Consider the following 18857-nt stretch of genomic DNA (forward strand, 5'->3'; position numbering starts at 1 on the left):
TGCAAAGCAAAATAGATGAAAGGAGGACAGAGAAAAATGGAGGTCTACACGGTGTCATGCCATGGAGGACAGTTAAAAGCTCATCGCAGGGCTGGAGCACAGACTCATCCTCTGTTAATCCCTCAGCTTCTGTCCTCTCGTCTCCAACCATCCATCCCTTCACTCGTCTTTATCACTGCTTCAGTGATGAGGACAAAGGAAAGCACTCACTCATTTGCCCCCCCCCCTCCCCTCCATCGTGTCTTGGTCTCTTCAGGCAAGGCTCGCAGGCCTGATTAGCAATTGTGACTTGACCGCATGGTGGAAAGATTGGCACACAAGCACAAACACACACAGGAGCATGTACACATACACGCATATGTGGCAAAGCGAATGACGTGGGCCAGTTTTGCTGGGTCTAATAAACCCTCGAGCGTGGCCCCAAGACAAAGAGGGGGCTGGAGAGGAGGAGAGAGTTTTGCCTTTTCTAATGTCAGCCATCGCTTGCAGGATACACACACACACACACACACACACACACACACACACACACACACACACACACACACACACACACACACACACACACACACACACACACACACACACACACACACACACACACACACACACACACACACACACACACACACACACACACACACACACACACACACACACACTTGAGAAAGTGTATCTGTCTGGCGGCTAACAGATTGGGCTACTTTCTTGTGCTTGTCACTATGCTTTTTTTTTTTTCAGCCAACATGTTAATATGACCAAACCGAGAGGAGAGAAGAGGAGAGGATGTAAAAGATTGTAAAAGGAAAATAGGGGGAAAGACAGATAATATTGCTGTGGGGTAAAGGGGATGAGTAACATACTAGTGAAATTGCAATGGGAGGCAGCATTATGGAGGAGACACTGTGGAGCAAATAGGATGAGAAACAAGGATGAAGAAAAAGACGATGAGATATGGTCAAACGGATTAAGAGATAATCAAAGTCCTGCTCCTGGAAGACATTGCCTCAAAGATGAAGATTAACAGCCAAGATGGACACAAATCTCCATATGCAATCCTCTCAATTTAAACTGGAATTTAATGTATTTAATATACAGCTTTGAATCTTTTCAAATGCAGCGAGTGCAGTGGTCTTGCAATCCATACCGCTGAGATCACTGCAAGTATTTCTTTTCATTGGCTTGTGTGAACCTTTTTCCTTTGTTGCACATGCTTTGGGAAAACTACTGTAGGTGTTTTTCAAATACATCAATAACACCAGATCATAGTCAATTCGGTAGCTGGAGGGGGGGTGACAACCATGATCTGGCAACCTCCACCTTTGTATTTAAACCTGGGGAAAAGTCTGTCTCATCAAAGATCTGTTGAGGTGCTGCAGGGTTTTCTGTGTGGGAAATCACTTTTACCTCCTCCCCAGGAGAGAGGGGAAGAAAAAACACCCCCCAAAAATAAACTACACGAGAGAAACATATTTAAACAGAGAGACAGACGTGCAAATTCTCTCCTAGAACATCTGTCTGCTGGCCTCTCTCAGGAATTGGCTGTAGTTGGGGCTAGACAAAAATACACACATACAGGCAACACAAAGACACAAAACAATAGCATGCATACACAAAAGTACACACGTAATCCCACCATGTGCTTAGTGAGTCGTCGGGGGACGTGTTGCCACTCAGACAGCTATGTGAGGCCAGGCGAATGAAAACAATCAAGGAATAATACAAAATATGGCTCAGAGACACAGCGTGTGTGTGTGTGTGTGCTTTTTGTGTTCACACATTCACGCGCACACACACACACACACAAATAATGCAGAAACCTGCTGTGTGTTCACCCAGTGCATTCCTAGAGGGACTGTGTGTGCAGAGATTGTCTGGGCCTTGTGTAAATAAAAATGATTACTGGCAAGAGTGGCATATTGAGGAAAAGATTGATTTAGCACTCAAGCATCCAGCACGCATGGGTTTTGTTGAAAGTGTCTGAAAATAAATGTGCATTGTAGAGATTATTTTATGTAAAGCGAGCTAATTCAACTTGCAAATTTACCTGCATGTGAATTGTTTTTATTTGACCATTTACAGATTTTTGTGTATTTCTGATGCCGAACATGATGCAGAGCAAATTCAATCTGAAAGGCATAATCCTCTTCCGGCATCGGGGAAGGAGTCAATCACCTTTTTTAGCAGGTTTAGCTTCATATACCCACTAATATTTGACAATGAAGCAACAGTGTCCTGTATCTTCACAGTGGATGTATCTTAGGTCTGACAGCAAGTCAATAGAATACTCCCTAAACTACAAGACAGGTGCAGTATTTTCTTTCTTCTACCTGTTGTTTGTGCTGTGGACTTATGACCTAGCATGTGTATGAATGTCTAGTGAGCTATCGCTGCTCTCTCTGTCTTGTCTCTTCTCATGGCTCAGTGAGTGTGTCAGTCTGCATTGGCCCTCTTTCAGAAGCTACTGAGAGATGGCAGCACCATTAAAATTTAACCCACTATCTCACCACTCACCACAAGCTGACAAGTGGGGGAGGGAGGGGGGAGGGGGAGAATGGCAGAGATGGCTGGGACAGGCATACAAGGATATACAGGCATGTATCTAACCGCAGATATGTGCGCACACACACTCATTCCCGAAGAGTTAGTCAGATGTGATAGCGAGAGATGGGAAGCGACAGAGCGAAAGATCCAATACAGATGGGGAGTAAAGAATAAGGTGGAACAGATTACCACTTGAAAACAAACACACACACACACACACACACACACACACACACACACACACACACACACACACACACACACACACACACACACACACACACACACACACACACACACACACACACACACACACACACACACACACACACACACACACACACACACACACACACACACGCACACACACACACAGGTGTGATCTGATGCAGAGATGGCTATATGGAAATGAGTGGCATCAATTTAGTAGGGAAATGTGGAATGTGTTGGAATCTTGCGTCCCATCATTCTGCATCATTCCTCTTTGAAATCCACATTTCTTCTCTTTCTATTACTTTCTCCCTCATCAGCTCGGGCTTCTCACTCCCTCACAGATAATCCTTCTTTTAGCTTCCCTCCCTCTTCTCTCTATCACTCTTTAAGTTCAATATTTTTTGGCACCTAGCATCTCTCTGTACACTCTCTTTCTCTGTCTTTTGTCTTCTTACCATTCTATCTCTCTCTCTCTCTCTCTGTTCCTATCCTCTTCTGCCCCAGTGGAGTGTGGGATAGCAGGCAGAGCTGGGAGGCCTAGGGTCTCTTAATTAAGAAGCACGGCGGAACAAGGCCACAGTTAACAAGGACACACACATGCACTGCTTTACTTGTAAGGACCATTTTTGTCAGCAGGCCTAAGAATCAAAATTAACCATCAGGACCATGAGTCTGACCCGAGGCTGTACCCTCTAACACTGATCTGCACAAGTTTGACACTTTCACCATAAATCCAGGTTCTACTCCCTCACCTGGAAATGCTGAGCATTTTTTTTTTAAATACTTCAAATACTTGTTAAATCTATATTCAAATTCTGCTGCACAAAGATAGACGCAGAAGCAAACACACACATGATTTTCTCCTCCTTCCTTCCTCCTCACAACACCTAATCAGGGGTCTGGGATGAAATCTGCGGGGCTAGGACTCAATCAGCTAGTGCAATCAGACACAGGCCCCACACACACACACACACACACACACACACACACAAAGACACAGACACACACATAATAAGCTTTGAGCTGACGGACGAGGAAAAGGCCATGATATTATTCAGTCTACCTCATCACCACTGTAACCAACACACACTCATACACAGACACACGGAGGAGGCGGGATGGAAGCAGCTATTTTGAGCGGATGTGTGCGTGCGTCCATTCTCTGCGAAGGTGACTTTGGGCTGGCTGGAGTGGTAATTGGGTACACATACAAATGCCTTTTTCTTCCTCTTCCCCACGTTCGCTTCACCCCAACCCACCCCACCGCCATGCTCCCTCTCTTTCCCTCACTACAGAAGCCCGAACGTGATTACATTTTCGACATGAGTGAGGGGTGAAGAGAGAGAGAGAGAGAGAGAAAGAGAGAGAGAGAGAGCAGTGGAATGGAGAAAAAGTGAGGTAGACAGATGACTGACTTGAAAAACAAAGAGGGGGTAGAAAACAGCCCTTGCACCGAAGGGTAACAAAAAAAGAAACAACAAAAAAATAAATGCACAGACACATATATATATATATATATATACACACTTTAGTATTAGCTCTCTGTACACAAACACACATCTATATATGCATATACATAATTTACTCGGCAGGGGAGCGAGGAAAAGCAAAAGAAAAATACACAAAATGTCACTCAGACTGTAACCCTGATCTTTTCTGTTGAGACTTACGCAAACGCACACACACAGACACGCAAATAGTGCATGGCCATCTCATTTCCTCGGACGAGTGACATTTCTCTCTCTCTCCCCTATTCTGTCTCTCCTCCTGCACTTGTCGCTGTGGTGATGAAATTAGCATTCCTTTCCTTCCTCTGCTTCTCCCTCCCTCGATGGCTGGACAAGAGGTTAGGACCACAGGGACAAAAGGAAGAAGTGAGAAAGAGAAACAAATGGAAAGATGGGAACAAAAGAAGACATTAAGAGGAAAGAGGGAATAGCCTGAGCGAGACGTGAAGACAATGAAACAAACAGAACGCTGAGTGTGACAGGCGGAGAAAAAAAAGGGATAGTTAAGACAAAGACAACAAGAAGCAATAACCGAGAGCAAGGGAGGAAAAAAGAAAAATACAGCAAGTGGACAGGAAGCAGACTTGTGAAGAGAATAAATGAGGGGGGGGGGAATTTAGCCTCGAGGGAATCGAATCACCATGACAACCTTCTCCTGTCTCCTTTGCTGTCCAGTTGCATGACAAACTCCTGCTACCTTAGTGGACCTCAGCATGGAGCAAATTATCCTAGTCGTCAATAATTGATGAAATAGTTACTTTTTAAAAGTTCCCTCATACTTTTAGTGACTAATTTCAAAACAGTCAGTTTAAAAGAACCTATAAAGAAACATCAGGCTAAAAAACATAACCATTTAAATTGTGCTGGGCAATACTGATTGAGGCTACTTTGTTTGTCATGCATGAATGCACTCCACTTCAGTGCAGGTGGGCAGGTGCATAAATCCGCATGTGTGCGTGTTTCTACAGGGACAGGGCCCGCAGAGTATAATTAAAAGCTAGAGACAGAGTCCTTGGGAGAAACAAGAGAAGAAAACTGACCTTTAAAAACACAGAGTGAGATGGAGAGAAACAGCGAGGGATGAGAGAGGTGTAACAGAAGATGGGAAAGTGGGAGACAGACTGAATTAGATTATGGTGAATTGAATGAGAGAAAAAAAAAGAAAGAACAAAAAGGTGAGAGATGGAGCAGGACGGGAAACATGACTGGACTGAGTTGTTTGCGGGGGAGGACCAGAGGGAGGGACAGCAGAGCGGGGGGACGTACGCTGTCTCAAATAGGAGTCATTACACTCACTATATACACAGAATACTGTCATAGTGTTTGTCCCAAATCAAACCCTGCCATGGTGCACTAACCCGAATTGACAATCGCAATATGTGCCGTGATTGTCACCAGTCAAGATACCTGCAGAGTGCTTCGCTCACTGGACTTAAGGACAGACATTTTATTTTCTTGTGTGTGCTGTATTGTGTCTTGCGACAAGGAAATTACATCAGCATTGCGCTGACGAAGTACACTCCTTCGGCCATTTTTTTCACAGCTTCTCTTGCTGTTATGTCATCCAGATGGTGACCTTTCAGGACAATGCGTTTGCATCTTATTACAAGCGACTTTTTAAGAGATTTGGGAGCATGATCAGGCTAATTTTAACGCACTGCATACTGCAATACTTGTCATTGTGAATGCACATATGCACCGAGCATTCCATGTGTGAGTATCGGGGTACACACATTGCGACAATAGAGAGAGAGGGACCAAAACAGAGAGAAAGAGAGGATACAAGAGAACACTAATCAGAAATGTGAAGAACAAAATAATAAGGCTGACTGACTGCAAATGTCAGCTGAGGGAGGGGAGCAGACAGAGGGAGAGAGTTGGAGAAAGGCAGAGTCTAAAAAAATAGAGGAAGAAGGGCAGAGGGAGGAAGATGCAGGAGGACAAGTGGGGTTGGAGTGATGGAGACACTTCCCCATCACTGCTCCCTCCAGGAGTAAGGAATTAAATCTTTGCAGTGCTACGACGCAACACATTGCAACGAAAGATATTCCCAATCTCCCATTGGAGGGAAACAGAAATCTCAGGTCAAGCAGGTGAATCCTCATATGAGGGTCTGCACACCCGTGTGTGTGTGTGTGTGTGTGTGTGTGTGTGTGTGTGTGTGTGTGTGTGTGTGTGTGTGTGTGTGTGTGTGTGTGTGTGTGTGCTTGTACACCAACACAGTGCCAGACAATTGCTGCCCTTGAGCCAACCTTGACTGCAGTTTCACTCTGGCTGAGATGTGCTTTAATTCCCAAATCAAAAGTTAGCTTTTTCTCGAGCACATGTAACTTCATCGTGACTTAATGGAAAGACAGAGGCCAAGCAGTCTCTCGTAGCTTTCCTACATAGCTGTCTAGTTATAATTCTTCAGTCTTATTCCCAAAGAGATACAGAGCAGAAAACAGGAGGGAGCAGACGCGTATCGACATTAAATGGGCAGAGTAACATAAAAATGAACCTATTTTTTCTTCAAACCTTCATAGACAGCCAAAACGTGGAGAGTAACAAAAATAACCTCAGATAAAGATGTCCATTTCTAATATACAATTTCATAAATCTATGATTAAATTGAACTTTAGCCTTCGTCTTTAAAATTTAAATACTCAACAGTGTCAAAAAGCCAAGCAGAAGTCAGTGGTGAATTAGATAATATATGCATCGTGTCAGGGTGAACATGAACAATGTGAATCTTAAAAGGAAATCAAACTTTAATGAGTTGAACAGTTCTTTCAAGTTAACCTAAGGTCAGTGGGTTTGGAACTGAGGTTATTCAGAAGTATATATTACACATTCCCCTACAGTCAAATACTGCTCAACTTAAGGTTTCAGCCTGAGCAGTCTGCCTCAATCTATTGTTGTGATTCCTATAATGGAAAAATACCCATGCATTACCGGCTATCAATTCTTGCAGGAGAGCTGCACCTGTTAAATTCATTTATTACCCCTGCCCAGGAGGTTATGTTTTCATTGCAGTTTGTCTCTCTGTTGGCAGGATTATGCAAAAACTACTGAACCGATTTTACTGTAACTTAGTGGAAGGGTGGGGTATGGGCCAAGAAAGAACCCATTAACTTCTTGAGCAGATGCGATTAAGGGGGGCAGAGTCAGGATTTTGTTTTTGAACTTTCTTTAACATTATGCGATAGGGCATTAGCACTCACAGTTGTTGTCAGCAGGATTATGCAAAAACTACTGAACAAAGTTCTGTGAACATCGGTGGAAGGATGGGACATGAGCCATAAAAGAACCCATTAAATTCTAGGCAGATCATCTTTAAGTTTTTCAACAATTTCCCAGGTAATAATGCCTGGATCTTAGGAAAAAAAATGGAATATTTAGGGGACTGACATTTGGTGCAGCATGATTGAATTTAAGGAGATCGTTGGGCCTTGGCAGAGGAATGCGCTCTGCTGAGTGCCATTCTAGTTATTAATGTGTCTGTACTCATGCTTCTTATTTCTTAGCTGGACATGGTCGAAATGACAAATGTCACATACAAATTTCATCTTCTGCAGGTTATTGAGTCTATAATTCATGAGGTAGCCAAAGGACAAAGTCAAAGGTTTGGCTGTTGCCTGGTAAGCATGTACATGCAGAGGTGGTGTTTGTATTATTAAGGCTGGCTCAGAGAAGCTTTCTTGAAGGGACCTCACTCTATGTTGTTTTGGTATTTCAGCAGATTGTGATCTTTTCATTTCAGACAAACAAATAGAGTGGTGAATCTTAACTTTAATGAAATGAGTTGATTGTGTTAAACCTTTTCCCCGCTGGTAGACAGCAGCGTTAAACATCAGGTCAGAGTCAAGTGCAAAACAAGTGGCAGATAAAGCATATCGATATTTTAAGCTTAACTGAGATCTTAGCTGAGCAGTGTTGGAACATTTTGGTTATTGACAAATATAGAACATACTCTGACTAAAAATTAGGGGCTGTGACTATGAGAAGCACCTAGATATCTTAATCCAAATATAATGACTGTACAGTACATGCTCACATTTGGATTAAAGTAAAGGTACTGTGAGTTTCAGCCAAGGATGGAAATCTTAACAATTACCTAAACTTCCCCTGGAATAATAGCATTCGTTCAGCCCAAAGCTATATCTCTATAGGAAGGTCAAAAAGAGATAGGGGTTATCAACTACTTAAAAAGCTGTCTCTGCATTTCATTTCCCATAAACCACGGTTTCACCATCACACCTCAACCGTCTTTCTCAGTAAGGACATCTTCCAAATCACTTGTTCACCCACTCTTTCCCTCCCCTAGTCGCTTTCTCTCGCTTCACCCAGTGAGTAATGGCGGGAGCAAAGGATTGTGGCAGAGAGCTATAAAAGTGTAATTTGCTTCATTTTCCTCAGGAAACCAAATTCACTTTCTGTCCTGTGTTACAATCTGTTAACATTCAGATGGCCAGCTATTCAGACAGCGCATTACCCGCCTACACTCGCTACTAATGACCCTCACGCAGAGTGCACACACTCGGAAGCAAGGAGAGCAAGGACACACGAGCTATAAGTGTATAAACAGTGCAAAGTGTATACACATATTCTTGCAGACACACAAAGGCTCTGATTCTGGTTGTAATGGATTGAGAAAAAGAAAAATACAGTGCAGGAGAAAGGAAAGAGAGAGATATTATGTAGAGAAACGGTGGATAGAATAACACTCTGTGAAGAGAGAAAGTTTCTCTCTGAATTAATCTCACTTTTTGCTTCTTAAGAAAGAGAAGAGAGCTCTCTCTACTGGCCTACAAGCCTTTCTCTTTTTCTAATCCCTCTCCTCCTTTCCATTCCGTCCTTTCTCCTGCTCTTTATAAATCTCCCAAACTCTTGTTCCCTTATTCTTTGTCACTTCTTTCATGCCCATCTCTCTCCTCGCCTAACTTGTTCACCAATTCTCTCTCACACTCTCATCACATCTTCCAGCCCTCACAGCAATCCATTCTCTCTTTCTCTATCCCTCTCCTCCATTTCCACCACTCCACTCTCAGGGTGCTAATAGTCTCCTCCTTTGTTCTTGGAGAACAGCGGGGAACAATGGCGGAGTGAGGGTTGTCGTTGTGGCAACAGGCATGAGACAAGAGAGAGGGAGGAAGACAAAGAAGAAAGGCAGAGAGAGAAAGAGCAAGCACAGAGGGGATGCTGGTTGTTAGCCGGGCGGCAGGGAAGCGAGCGCCGGCTAATTACACTCGTTTCTATGCACTCCGCAATTAAACCCTGATGCACGCACACACACACACACCGCCTGCGCTCAGAATATCCATCGCCAGCCACACATACACACTCGCTCAGCAACATCAGAGGGAAAGAGTGAGCAAGATAGAAGGTGGCAGAGAGGCAGAAAGGGGGAGGGCTGGGACAAAAAAAAAAAAAAAAAATGACAAGAAAAGACTGAGGCTATTTTAAATCAATGCCACTGTTCTCTCAAGTAGCAGAGTAAAAGTTCATTAAACTTCTAGCTCAAACACAATCAGCTTCATCAACTCCATTTAAAGACTGTATGTTGAAAATTCAAGTATTAGGTGCCTTGGCGACCTCATTACTTTCACATGTTCTCCAATTTAATTAAAAGTCCGACGGTATATACCAGCAAACCAATAGTTGCTGCATTGTCACCGGTTGGCATCAACACGCTTATTCTTCTCCTCTGCTTATATCAGTTCCATCCCTCCCACTCTGCATATAACCATCAGTTCATCTCAATCCATCTAATCAGCTCATCTGGCCCCATCTCTCCACAGGATGATCTCACCCTCTCCAGAGATAAAGAGATTTAACTTCACACAAATTAACAAACTGGGAATATGGGAGCAAGCGAATCAGAGGTTGAGAAAAGAGTAAGAGAGACGACAATGGGGAGACTTGCATCCAGGTCACACCACCCTGTAGGGTAGAACTTATCCTCCATCTCATAAACACCTCTTCCCAGCTTCCTCCAGCCCTCTACCTTAGCACCAACACTCTTTTCCATTAACGCACGACTCGCAGGAACATGTGTTACATGCTGTCTGCCTGTCTATTCTATTATTCATGTAGTTTAATGCTTACCCGAAGTGTGTGCATGTGTGCAGTGAGTGTTGCAAGTTCATGTTAAAGAGCAGGAACATGCCACTGCATGTCTGAGGGCCAGCTGATGTCGAGCTCTCAGTCTTCATAGACACTTAAGATTGTGCGCACATGCATACAAATATCCACACAAGAAGCAGCATGGGCAAACGCACACACATACATGCAGGCTGCCAGTGAGGCACATGAGGAGTGAAAGGAGTCACATTAAACAGCCAAACTTGTCCTGTTTCGCTTTCATAGCCTCAGTCCATTTTCATAATGCATTAAAACCACCGCTGAGAAGAGAGGGAGACACGGAGGGATGAGGCGGGGGAAGAGAGGGAAGGAGGCACAGAGAGAGAAATGGAGGAGAGAGAAAAAAAGAAGGGAGAAGGGACAAGAAACATTCACAAAGTAATCCAAGGCTGCCGAATGCACAGGGATGCGAGGAAACAAGATAAGGATGAAGGGAGGGGAGGAGTAAGAAAAGAAAACCCATCTCAGAGTCAAGATATGGGAATAGAAAGTGTCTGATAGAGCCACAGTCCGATTAGGAAAGTGAATAAAGGAAGATGGGATGCACTGATAAAACAAGTAAGGGTGACAGCAATAGATGGGAAAGATGATTTAGTCACAAACTTTGACTGTGTTTATTATGAATGCATGAGGGTTTCTATACGTGCGTATCTGTGTTTGTAGTTTTTGTTGTGTGTGTGTGTGAGAGTGTGTGGTTGTACAGTGGCAAGGGGCAGAAGGTTCTCTGTTTCAGCACCAGCAGGCTGATGAGAGTTTGGGGCCAAACAGCCTGGAGGCAGTGCTGGCCTTGTTACTCTCTTTCTCTCTCTCTCTTTTTCTCCCTCTCTGTCACTCTCTCTCTCTCTCTCTCTCTCTGGATCACACAAACAGACACACATTCTCATATTTAAACCAGATAGCTACCACCAGTGCAACATGCCGAGCATTTTGAACACTAAACCTCAGATCACAACAATGTGGCGAACACAACAAAAAAACCTATAAAATAAAGTATTTAGAATAATAATCCACTTGTATTATGAGTAACAAGTAATCCACTTGTATGAGAAACAAGTGCTAATTAATCCATATGGGTTAAATATATTTCAATATCAGACGAGCAATTATACAGCAGACGTTGACAGACTCATTTTAACAAGTTTGTTGAAATGTTATAGTTTGTTTAAGCTAAGACACACCAAACTAACAACATCCTACAGGTATGTGCAGCGTTTAAGCTCAGTGACTTTGTTTACATGGAGAGCAACATTCCCAAATTAACGAGTTTAAGACAATATTCTAAATAAGACATTGCAATGTGAAATACCTTTTCTGATTATTTTCAATTCCTCCTAATCACATTATACATGTAAGGTTGTGATAGAGTTTTCAAAGCATTTTGAGGCATTGACAAACAGCAGTGACCAACTCCTTGAAAACACCTGCCCTGGATGTAAACAATAAAGAAAAAGAAAAAAGTGCTCTTTGACATTTTCCATTAACAATGAATGGAATACTCTATTCACAACTCATGCAAACACCATAATCAAAGTAATTCTGAATATGGTAAATAGCTGGAATATCGTTGTCTATTTTAACGTAATCAGTGTTGTGGTTTAAAAGATTGAACCATTGTCCTATCTTATAAACCCTCACAAGGCAGTTGCATGTTATCTGATCAGCACAAAATATTTGGGGCCAATGAATGAAAATGTGAGTTAACGTGTCATCACAAAAATCTCACAAACGTCAAAAAGCCCATGTATTTATTATTGGAGAAAGTGTTGAAGGTAAATTAAATATGCGGTGAAATCCCCTTGACTCTCTATGTTTGCTGAATGTGTAAATATGGAAATGTTTGAGGGCACATGAGCCATGAAAATTTGACAAGCCTGACCGCTCACTGAGGTTTGATGTTCCCGAGACGGTTTTGAAAACTTTTTCTTTTTAATTCAGTACTTGCTGAGACTTGAAACTTGCTTGAGGTGTTTAATCCATCATAGCTAACACTATGCCGGCTTACTTCCTGTTTTGACAAAGTTAAGTTGTTGTCATCAGTGACACTGCAGCAAAACTTGCAAGTGAGATGTGTTTATGACCTAGAGAGATGCTATCCAAGTCACATTAACGCAAATTATATTTACATTATGCTCATCCTATCGTCTGCCTCCAAGGGTTGATTTTCTGACAAAGCCTCCAATATGTCATAAAACATCTTAGCAGTCAACTCTCAAACCATTTTTCCAGCAACACTAATGAACAAAGGCTAAACCCCTTTTAAAAAAACTAGATTTTCATTCCCTGAGCAGAAACACATGCCTAAAAGAAAGGAAAACTGACAGAGGGTGACCTATGAACAAATCTAATAAGCATCAACCAAATCTGAGAGACTCTAGAACAAGTGGCTTTTTGACTGGGTAGTGAAGCGTTAAAGAACTAGTCGAACAGCAGCTGAGGCATCCAAAAGCCGATCTCGTCCAAGTCAATGGCGTGAAGGCTATCTCACACACACCTGACAGAGACAGAGTGCTGCCAATAGTGCCAGAGGGAACAAGAAAGATGGAGGGTGGCAGACAGTGAGAGCGGTAAAAAAAAAAAAGGGAAAGAGGGAGCAGAAGGCAGCTAAAGAAAGGAGACAAAGAAAGAGCATAAAACCAGAGACATGGAAATGAAGTTGGAAGGGTGACGGTGAACACTGTGGTGGAAGGATGACTGCTGCATGTGTTGATGTCAGCACTTGTTGTTCTTGGAGAAACGGACAAAGGGAGAGGCAGCATTTTGTATTTGTGTGGTAAGTGTGCTGCAACTGAAAGAGGCACACCGCACACTAAAACTTTAATCAGGCATTCATAAAAACAATATCATTAGAGTCTAGCTAAGGTAGAATCAACACACAACTCACCGCATCTTGCAAGCAAACACACACAATACAGTTCACAAAACACTCACGCAGACATAAACAACCTCATTTTCCCTGTCTCCATTCCCCTCCTCTTCATCCTTCCTTTATTGCCTTTCATCTGTCAGTCTATCTTTATAAATCATTGTGCAAGGTAAGGCACCGAGTATGGGTGTACAAGTGCACAGGCTTCTGAAAATGAGCAGCTAGATGGGTAGAGGAGTGAAAAAGCAGGAACACCGAAAAGCCTCGTCTCAAGGACAAAGGTAAGCCACTCAACACTTCTCTGAAAGCAGAGCCAGGCAATTGTAAGTAGTGCATTTTACCCAGCCACAGTCTTCACAACAGAAATAAAGAAAAAACCATGAAAAATGGGAAGCCAGACACAAAATGGACATCCAGAGAGGCACACCTGAATGCCGCAGCCTTCTTTAAAGAGTAGCACGGCTATAGAAATCTCTCACACACTCTTTCTGTCTTTGACAAAGCAGCACTGGAAGGATAAAAGCAGCGAATAAAAGCTGACACAGGACCTTAACAAGACAGGATAATGGTGCCACTGAAAGCAAGACAGGAGTTGCAGAAAACAAGGGCAAGGAGAAGACGGAAAAAAAGTAATTTTATGGATGTCCCTAGAATATACTAAGGGGAGGAAGATGAATGAAAAGAGAATGTGGGGGCGGGTGACGACTGGAGGTGGGTAGGAAGCAACAAGGAGCTAAGTACGGCAGCCAGAGGAGGAGAGGGAGAGGGCAGATAGAGGAAACTGAATGAGAAAGTAATAAAGTCAGAAAATCATAAAAAATGACTTTACTTTTCTTTCTTAGTTTGAAATAATCCATGCCCTATATACACACTCTAACAGAGTGCGATATGTGTATGTGCACGCGTGTGAGCGGATCACGCACCGATAACATTACACTCCTTAATTCCTAATTAATCCTTCTAAACTGGATTATGGTGCAGAGCCTGACAAGTCCAGGATTTCCGACCCTCGCCCTGATGACTGTGCGTGTGTGTCTCTGTGTGCGTGTGTGTCTGTGTGTGCGTGTGTCACTTTGCTGTTTTTCAGCTCGAGGTCTCATAAGGCTGGCCTGTCCTTGGTTACATGATGTTGGGAAATGAAGCCGACAGTGTCTATGGTCCCCTATGACACAAACACACGGGCGCTTGAACACACACACACACTCAGTTAGATTCCCTCACACAAACACACACATACATACACTGTCGCTTGCATTCGTACACAACTGCACAAGGAGCCCCTAGACCACAGGTCTTGAAACACTTATGAATTATGGTGGTGAGTGGCAAGAACTCTTAGCATTACTTTACTCATTTTAAGTGAAGACTCATGGGGGTTATGTGCTTGCTCATGTAACAAACACAGGTCCCCCGACAGATACACTTGTCCTGGTTTAAAAGCTGCCACACAAACTGTCCCATGTGATGTATTCTTTATTACATTGCAGTTTGAAATAAAGCAGAGGGCTCAGCCGACACCAATAGGTACTGAGTGCACCAACCACACCAAGGCAATTTCCTGTATGTGCAAATATACATGGCAATAAAAAGAATTCTGATTCTGATTCTGAATTCATCGAATTTTCCATTGTATTGAGGTGATGAGCTGACAAGTGTATTCTGCTGCAAAATAGATCTGATATATAAAACACCAGAACCATAATAATAATAAATCCACTGTTTAATTTCCAAAAGAATTTAGTGATGATTGCCGAATGATGTATAAATGAAGGGTACCGGAACATGACATATATACACAACATATGTGACGTCCTACATTCAAAACCATGTACTGATGTTACAGCATTGAAGATACAATACACAGAGTCGTACCATTCTGAACCTGGCAAGGGACTTTTAGGACAACGCCATCACTCCTCTCTCTCCCCACAATCCCCAATGTTCTTCCCTTTCAACTGTCAACAAAAAAAATCGAACTACAGGGACATTCCACAACTTGATGACGGAAAAGGAAGAAGGACAGGAAAACAGACACTGCAAATTGCTTTTCTCTCAAATAACCAAGAATAAAGTGACGACGCAGAAGGAAACTTAAGGAATGCACAGCACAGAACATAATTTGGATTTTCTGACAAACTTATATCTGAGTCCCTCGAGCCTGAAACTCAACTTAAAAGTTTGGATTTATGGGAAGACATTTCATTTGATGGGAGAGATGAACGGAAACAGAAAATACACGTCTCAGGCTTTTGCAATTTAATTGGCTAATGCTTATGTTTGACTGCAGAAAATCTAAAATAATAATCATAACATCCTAGATTTGGGTTTTAAAATGTGGACAATCTGAGATAAATTTCTATTGTTTTGGGGAATGTAAGATGAGGAATAAGATAATACAAGATTTTGTCAGACTAATAATCCTTGGAGCACGAGTTTTTCTGATTCGGTTTTTAGTGAAAAGAACATTACATTAGGAAGAAGATATTTCAACATGTTCGTTAGAAGCCAAACATAAGACAGCATTGATATAATCCTCCACTTGGAGCAGAATGCAAGCCCAGCATGAGCATTTAGTTCATATTGACTGTTGAACTGTTGGGTTGAAACACTGTATGATATTTCTGGGATTTCTTTGTTTCTGAGAAACACTTTTATTTTCCATTTCTATCTGTTCAGTTTTAAATAAAAGGAGTTTCATATTTGAATTAATTGTTCTCACATTCTAACGTTTACCAAAAGAGACCTAACATTTTTGCTGTAACATACAATAACCCATTTTAGGTGTGGTTGGATGCGTGGACGGATGGAGGGGGATTACAAAGGGATAGATGGAGTAAGTTGGGGGGAATTAGCATGCTTTCTTGCATTCTACGCCTCAGTGGAGCACTACGTGGCTTGTTGATGCCTCTAAGTGCTATGCAGTATTAAGCAGACAATCTCTAAGGAGGCCCAGTGGCATAGTGTACGTGTGTGCGCGCGTGTGCATGCGGACTGACCACTAACTGTGTACAGTTAAGTACAAAGCCCTAAATAACCTGTTTGGGGAACAGAGAGAGGGAAGGGACTCGGCGAGATTCACTGGAGAGCCAAACGGTGTCAGAAGAACAAGGCATTAAATTGCTCTCCGTGATGTGTTCCACCCCTCAGAGAGAGACAGACAGGAGCAGAGCAGAGTACGATTAAAAAGGCAGCAAAAGGTCTCAGTACCTCCCGTCTTTTCTGCCACACACTGTACACAAACAGAGAAAAGGGCGGCGGGAACATACAGGTTGATCACCCTTCCCTAAGAGCGAAGCCGCGTCTCCCCTGCGGAGAACTCCACTGCAATCAGCCAGCAACGCATTAGACGTGACCACCTTCTCTGCCCGGCTCACTCATTTCGCCTTTCCTCACTCCCATGCTATCACATTCAACTTAACTCTCTCTCTCCTGATTTTACCTGCGCCTCAATCCCCATCACTCTCGTTTCTTCATGTCTCTTCACCTTTTGATCATTTGTCATCCCTTCATTCCCTCCCTCAGTGCTGCCTTCAATCGTACACAGATCACTCCCTGCCTCCATTCGTCCTTCTCCTAGCCTCATTCATTTTGTGCCTCTCTCCTTCACTCTGCCCTCAATAACACCATCCGTCTTCTCATCTACTGAACCAAGATTAGTCTCCATCCATCTGCGCCTTTGACAATAAGCTCCAGTGCTTTGTTTCCCCTTTTCTTCAGTACATGCAGTTTTCCAAAGTCACATTAACGACATCTAGAATAAACCTGAGAATTCAACACATAAACGGGATCAATACATAGGTGACATCCTTAATGCTGAACCATACCATTTGCATATGATGAATACTGATCAGCAGGCTTCAGAATGCAAGTGTGAACCTGCCGTCACTGAAGGTTTTTGTTTTTCCTGAAAAACAGTGCACTAGCCTTCATGTTTGTTTCCTTCAACTGGCTTCAATCCAGCAGCATACTTTTTATCATCAATCCAGCGCCCCAAAAAGGTTATGCAAGCTGTTATCTATCTTCGTCTATGCCCACCATCTCGTGAGAAGTTACTTCTTTAAAAAAGCTTAGAGCAAACCCACATTTTTCAGTCTGGAAAAAAGTGAAAGTGGCATGTTTGGAGTTGGACTGAGAAAGATTTACAGCCCTGAATATCCTTAAAACGCAAAAGCTAAACTGTTAAATGTAACTTTTTTATTAAAATGAAATTTTATTGAAAAGAAAATTATTAGTTAGTTAATTATTAAACAAAGCGGCATTTTAACGCAAAAAAAAACCCAACACAAATATCCTGTTTCTTTCTATTTTTATGAGTATTTTCTTTTCTTTAATGCTGTTATGGTCTATTGCTCCTGCAGTATTAAACCGCAATCTTCTTTGAGGCTAGAAACAAAGACAGCAGTGAGGGGGAGAAAAACTTCAGAGAAAAAAAAAAATCAACATGAAACTTTGAAAGCACAAACTCTCCGGGTTCTTCAAAAACTTTCCAGAACAGACTTAAAAAGCCATTCTTGGAGAGATCTTTAGATATCTGTGGCGTGTCACCCTATGCACCCAAACAGACAGGAGTGGCTGCTGCATGCACAACAAGTCCTGAAAGGTTCCCTCTGCTCGCTGCACATCTACAGTGTAGCAGCTCCAGCAGACAATGCACTTCTAAGTACAATACTCCAAAAACAAAAAGGCAGAGACAGTATCTAAGCAAAACACCTGACTCGCATTAGTTATAGGTACCGTGTGGTTAGTGCACTGCAACTTGTTATAGTTGTAATTCAATCTGAGGTGAAATGGTTCTAACATCAGGACTGTACTTCTACACTGATGATTCATATTTGTGTCCTAATGAAACTGCAACAGGAAGCTTTGGAGTCAGGCTGACGTGGTTTCTGCCTCTAAAAGTGGTCAAGGAAATGATTAAAGAATTCAGTAAGGTATTAGTCACTCCAAAGGCTTTGTTCAAGCCAAGATGGAGTTTTTCTGGGGAAGTTGGACTCCAATTTTCTGGCGCAGTCAAGCTCTTCGGCCGCTTGGAAATGGTACAACTCCAAAGCCCACTCACTCAGATCAATACATAAAGTAGTAACTCCATCCGCACAATGACAAATTACTCATCTCCTTTCTTTTCTCTTTCTTTCACTGTTAGTCCCTGACGCCCTGCAACCATCACCCTGCTTTGCCAGTCTCAGTTTCACCCTGCAGTTAATCTGCTGGGTGGAGTGATGTGCGCTTGGGGAACCGACAAGAGGGAGATGGAGATGAAGGAAGAGGGGAATGAAGGGAATGAGAGGAGAGGGGAGGCGATGAGGAGATGGCCATGCATTATTGAGCATACAGAGTGGAGTTTTTAGGGGATGAATGTGAAAGCGTGTTTAGGGACAACCTTTTCCTTTCTGCCTCCCCCGCCTTCTCCCTTCCTTCATTCCTTGCCCTCCCTCCAACTTTCTTTCCCCAAGAGGACAGCCACATGTCTTATTCAGTGGGGAGGTTAAAAATTCAAAACTAGGAGGGAGGAGGTGGAGGGGAGAAGGAAAGAGAGTACCTGGAAATGGTCAAAATGAAGGAATGTCTTTAGGGAGTTTTCTCCAGTGCTAATCTGGAGAGCTCCG

Source organism: Platichthys flesus, chromosome 8, assembly GCF_949316205.1.
Source record: "Platichthys flesus chromosome 8, fPlaFle2.1, whole genome shotgun sequence".
NCBI lineage: Eukaryota > Metazoa > Chordata > Actinopteri > Pleuronectiformes > Pleuronectidae > Platichthys > Platichthys flesus.